This window comes from Triticum dicoccoides, chromosome 1A, assembly GCF_002162155.2.
Source record: "Triticum dicoccoides isolate Atlit2015 ecotype Zavitan chromosome 1A, WEW_v2.0, whole genome shotgun sequence".
NCBI classification, from domain to species: Eukaryota; Viridiplantae; Streptophyta; class Magnoliopsida; order Poales; family Poaceae; genus Triticum; species Triticum dicoccoides.
The window spans coordinates 574,690,034-574,696,349 of record NC_041380.1 but is presented as its reverse complement, the minus strand read 5'-3'; the positions used below and the strand labels follow the sequence as shown (position 1 = coordinate 574,696,349).

The 6,316-nt window shown below is 44.9% G+C and overlaps 1 long non-coding RNA gene across 1 annotated transcript; it reads right to left on the bottom strand.

Annotated features, from left to right (window-relative positions):
• Positions 1-811: 811 nt before the first annotated feature.
• LOC119338927 lies at positions 812-2,196 on the bottom strand. The gene is made up of 2 exons (XR_005164137.1): positions 1,187-2,196; positions 812-1,111 (listed from the first exon to the last, which is right to left on the bottom strand). It is a non-coding gene; the product is annotated as an uncharacterized LOC119338927 (long non-coding RNA).
• Between the last annotated feature and the right edge of the window lie 4,120 nt (positions 2,197-6,316).

The following is a 6,316-nucleotide window of genomic DNA, read 5'->3' as shown; positions in this document are numbered from 1 at the left end:
CATTTCAAATTTTGTTTCTGTATTTCTGAAAATGTATGAAACTTCCAAAAAACAAATTGATGTTTTGAAAATTGTTTTGGATTTCAAAAATTGTTCATGTTTCCAAGAATATTCGGCAAGTCATAATAATTATTATTTTTTAAGAAGTAAAAAAATGTAATCATAGAATCTTTCAAATCTGACGTTGCGGTATGTTCTTAAATATTTACGTTGTCCATTGGTTAGCAGGTGCAACCATTGACTCGAAAAGAGAAGACCCGTCTCATTTTCATATTATCGAACTTCATGCCTTAAAATCCCCTCAAATGAATGAAAAAATAGATTGAATAATTCACGGACCTTGTCTGGCGTGCGATGACCTAATAAAACTCTTAAATCCACTCGATCAATAAATGAAAAAATAGCGGATTGATTACTTCACACACGGCGAAACCCAGAACCAAAATGTTCCTTCTTGACAAGCACACAAGGCTTTTCTTGCACATATAATTCTCATTACATTAAGTGCACACTATTTTTCCTCCTGTTGCAACGCACGGGTATATGTGCTAGTGATTTATAATTTGCAGAAGCATGCAAATATATACTGAAGACAAAAACATACCAACACCATATGCATCTTCAAACTTCCAAATATCCAAGGATTCATGACCGACAGTGCAGCATTTAGCTGTGCAGGGAACAAATTGATTGGTAACTTAATCAAAGCTAGATCCTTTTTTCTGAACCAAACATCAAGCAAACAGTAGCAGTCACTCATAAATTATTTGACTAAGATTTGTTCATGGTATCCCCTAGTCCAAGGTTGTACCTGATGTTGATGGGCATCAAATTTGGTTGCGCAGATCCATGCATTTTTTTTTCATTGCCAGCATCGATGTGGACAACGGGTGCCGATGTCTCAATCTTGGCACACCAGCCCTAGGTGCCCATGGCAAAGAAGATTCCCGTGGCCTTGCTCGAGAGGCCCTGCTCTTGCCACAACCCCCCCCCCCCCGCGTCCACCATCTGTTCTCTGTCGGCAGCCTACAGCAGCATCCTCGTCTCATCTTGTCTGACGATGCAGGTGCAGTCTTCTTCTGTCTATCGTATATGTTACACCGGATACAATCTGCAAATGCAGGTATTGATTCATTCAAAGTGTGTGGGTTGCAAGCATATGAAACGACATACTTAGATGAGTTACCTGAGCTTTGACACTGTCGCAGACAGCGTATATGCCCCAATCACTGGTGTAGTTTTGTTGTAGAGGTGGACCTTGCTGAACCGCAGGTGTGGGTGGATCGGCCGCATGCTGTCGAAGAAGCAATGGTGGATGGTCACCTTGACACACCAGTCGCCGATTTGCGTGGGGTCTTCTCTCATAAGCACCATGCATGTTAGCATCAAGTTATTTGTTTTCTTTTATAAAAGGGGTGAAAACTTTGGCCTAATTAACAAAAGCAAGTTTTACAGAGCAAGACAGAAAAATGAAATGAAATGACGACATGAAATGAGTCAATATTTTCCATGCCATTCAGATCAAAAGAGAAAAACAAAAAAAACTTTACATAATACTTATTAGGATTATAAATAAAGCCCTCCCTAATGCTAGATAGAACCTTCTCCTGCTCATAACATTTAGCAGGCCCCCAACTACTTGTAGTATGCAAGAATATAAACAACTTCATAGGCATTTGATCCATCACTTTCAGAACAATTAACAACTAAGAATAAACCACATCTGGTATCTGTGTGATCAGCGTATGCTACAAATTTTAGGGTGGTGAAAAGAGGGTTATCTAGATGAATAAACGACGCATATCTCATCCTGATGGAAAATTCCTTTGCAGACTCCATCGCCTCCGGGACACCATCATAAAGATGTGCGTAAATGGTTGGAGTCCGTGATGTCCAAGACAGTACAAGAAGATGAACACAAGGCCAAGATTCAGTAAGTGAAGCGAGAGTAGCAGCAGCCTCATCGACACTTTCTGTTTACATGTAAATACCCAAAGATGATGGGCCAGAGAAGCAAAAGAATGTAAAGAAGGTAGTAGTGTACTATGTAATAAGAAGGATCAGAGAACCGGCGGCAATTGTGTGAGTACCTCGTGCAAGAACCAGAAGAAAATTCTGTGACCGACACCAGATGCAGCAAGATTCTTAGCTTCTTCCAATATTTCAGGTGCTTCCAAACCTTTTATAATACTCTAATTCAATTATGGATGCGTGAACCACAGTTTTAAAATCCAATCAGAGGAAATAATAAGAGTACATTAGTAATTAGAAATACTATACACTTTGCAAATTGGAAAGAGAGATACCGGAAGACCATAGGACAATAATCTTTCCAAAATAAATTGACAGAGCAGTGTGGAGGGGTATAGTACAGAGCCTTCACAAGGCTAGTACACTATTATCCGGACTCTACGTCCAAAATCAATCGAACAAACACCGAAAAACCAATAGTTTGGACAAAATACGGTGGGAGAAATAATAAGTAGGCCTCATGTGAGAGCTATATTGAGACTATCACGATAAGGCTATGAAGAATTTAGTACGGAAGTCTGAATGTGGCCTCCTATAAAATGCTATGTAGATAGTTATACTTTACTAAGATGCTAAATCAGGAAGAAGAAAAAATGTTCCAATGAACAAGCACTCTTCACGATTATATTTATAGAACAGATATACCGCAAAACCTAAATCCAATATATTCAGGGATGGTATGAACATTTGCACTGCTTCCTGTAGTATTTACCGAGACGAGTTTACTTCTGAGAGAATAATTTGTCTCTACTCCATACTGTTGTAACTTCGTTACGAGTCAATATACCTAAACCAAATAGCAATAGAACCAGGGATAATTATATAAACAATCTGCAACAGCGAACTATAAACAGAATGACTATTTATTGACAGATAGCTAAACGATCTGACAATGCTGTCTTTACCTAGAAGAGAGGATGAGCAGCAAGACGGAGACCCACAGGCGGAGGTCCCCGCCGCTGCCGTAGACACGGCCCAACCTTAATTTGCACACCCATTAGCACTATGTTAGCAAACAAACATACATCATTAGGACAGACCATTGTCCAAGGAGTTGCTGCTCCTTCTCCTGGACACACTCGTGCACTACAGATACAACTAGCCCTAGCACACCAACATTCATTTAGCATAGACCAGACCTGCAGCATAAAAATCTGATAATTAGAAGACCAGAATTCAAAAAACTATAGCTAAATGCAACAGTTAGCAAAATAAATTCCTACTTATGTAGCTTACTTCATTTAGACAGGTGCATCAGCCTTAAACATATGTACAGCTGATACATCGATGCTAAGATTTTGGTATTTTTGGCCAAGTCTGATGGAATTGTCTGCAAGTCATAGATGACCAGCAACTCATGTACAGGTGACAGGTAAATACAGTTTACCTCCATGTACATACAGTGATCTAATCCTAAGTTCCTTTAATTCCACACATGCAGATGGACAAGGAGATGGCTTCATACCTGGGTGACCGTACAGGGGTGGAGGAGGGCGTGGCCTTCTTGCCGCCGACGGCCAGATCTGCTCACGGTGGCGCTTCTCCATGGGCTCGCCGTCTCACTCTCCCTCCTCTCTTCATCTCATCCTCCCCTCCCTTCTCTGCCTGAGGACGACGCCGCGGACGACCATCTCTGTGGCCGACCCGCTCCGGCCGCCACTCAACCCTGCACGACAGAACTGCCCTGCTGCTGTTCCTTTTCCTCGGCGCCATCGACCTAACCCTGCCAGCCACCTCCGCGGATCCGGTCATGGATGGGGGCGACGGCGGCAACCCTAGCGGGGAGGACAAGGCTGTTGTTGCCGTAGCTTTGTCTCTCTAACTCGCCCTGGCACTCTCTCTGCTCTCCCTCACTTGCTGTGGCACGGACCAACGAAGAAGAAGGAGGTGGAGAAGAACACGAGAACAGAGATGACATGGTGGTGTTTTTCCCGACGCACGAACGCCGCCGGCCGCACGAACAGCCGATGGATTTTCCTGAGCACGAACTCAGCCACACCACAGTTACAACAGTACATAGGGAGGAGTCTTTATACGCAGGCGCGCCCACACGACGCCGCGCTCCCCACTCCTCCACGCCCTGACTCGCGCCCCCGTCGCGCACTGACGCGATCAACGCGGCCGGGCTCCAACAGAACGCCACAAGCACCCCCGCCACTATCGCCAACTGAATCACGCACGCACGCACGCAGCCTGTACACGGACACACCCCAGACTATGCCTATACCCTAGTCAGACCATGCCCATACAAAGGTCAGACTATGGTCAGACAATGCTCGCGCCGGCCACGTACTGCACCTGACACGCCCAGCTCGTGCGCGCACACGCTCTTGACGTAGTCACCGTGTCTTATTGCCCATCAAAGGCGCTGAAAGAGGAGAGGAGAGCTCGCGCGGGGAAGACGAGAAGGCGATGGCTGCATCTGGGAAGGAAGACCTGGGGAACGACCGCACGAGCGCTCGTCCAGTACGCAAGTGCGTACGTTTTTGTCTTGCCTGAAACAGTATCTCGCGTGGGTTCTGTCCACGTGTACAGAGCTAGAGGCCGCCCTTTGTGCAACTGTTAATGGGTTTAATAATTGGCCAAGCATTGCTCACATAAGGCATTTTCAAAGTTGACTTAAAAATTTACTTCTGCATCTGTCTTCGGACAGGGGACCAGTTCAGACATGGATGCAAGAGCCCCCTATCCAACGTTGCCCGTATACATTTCAAGCCGAGTTTCAACTATCCGGACGTTATTTATGCAAACATGGCGGATTTCATCCAAGTTCGGATAGAAAATAGTACAAATTATTCATACATAGCATGTAAATAAGTGTAGTACAACAATAGTTCAAATTCAACGAGATTAAACAGATGTTTAACAACTTTTCATGAACGGATCATGTCGCCCTACACATACGGCCCCTTCAGTTTCATCCAACAGTGTATGTGCGTAAATGACCATCTCTCTATCCCGTGGTACATCACGGTAGGGCGTACGGGCTACACAATGTGTAGAGCAACATTGATTAAATGAATGAATCAATCAACAAGTTGAGCAAGAAGAAGCAAAAGTTACGATCTCCTCGACTGCCGCACACAATGGTCATCTTGCCTCTAGCATATCAACTGCCTCACAAAACTTGGTGACGATGGTCTGGATGGCATACCATCGATACTATCGATACGATAACGATCTCACATTGCGTTGTTGGATGATGTGCATGTCATAGGGCGCAATGTACTTTCGCGTGTGAAATGAATCATGCACGCGCTGCCAAAAGAGCCCCCTCTGCTCCTGCCAACAAAACCCCCGATACGGCCAACCACGCATCACATAACAACTCATCGTCCAAACCCCAGGGATAATGACGGTAAGAAGAGCAAAATATGTGAACCAAGAGTTCTATAAATGTTTGAAAGAGCCTTGGAAAGATGGCTGCATTTTGGTACATAGCTACTTTTGTGGCTAATTGTTGGTGTAGATTATAAAATATGCACACTGCAACACATTCTACTTAACAACCACCACAAATATAGTCTAGCCATCGTCGCACAACAAGCTCAAAAATTGTGAACAGTTTCTTTATTTAACTTTTGTTATACTTGTTTCTACGGACCTGCTGAATTTTTTTATTCAAAATGTTGGACCGATATGTGCATGCGCGTGGGCCCCCATCACCGGGTTCAAAGAGTTGGAGCGTTCCCTCTGTTGCTAGTTCCGGCTCCGGCAGGCGCAAAGAAAAGGGCACTCAAACTTTGCAGCATAAGGCAAAATTTCCACACAGACTTTCTCGTCGGACAGATATATCTGGCTCACTCACTCTCTTCCTTCTTGCGAAATCATCTGAGAGAGCATCTCATGGTGCGGGGAAGGCAAGATTTGGGGAACTCCGCCACCGCGTTCGCCGGCTGCTGTCGTTCGAGGGTTCGCCGGCCGCCCCCGTTGGTATGTTCATGTTCATCTTCTACTTGATTTGTGCTACCGTGTTGCTTCTGTGAGGGGAGAGGACAAGCCGCCGGCGCTGGGCGGGCAATGTAGGAGGCGCGGGTCACCGGAGCTGGTGCCGAGAGAGAGGGGATTGGGCCGGGGCGAGAGATAGGATCAGGCTTGCTCCGATTTATACAGAGCCGGCGTGTGATTGCTCCGATTTCTTGTGTGAAACTTGAAGAAGTGAATATGTTACTCTGTGTTTCTTAATCATCAAGATCCTGAATTTAGCTTGATGAACTATCAATTCATCATATAAATCAAAGAACAATGGTTATAACATTAGTAAGGCCTTCTGTCTGGGAAATAC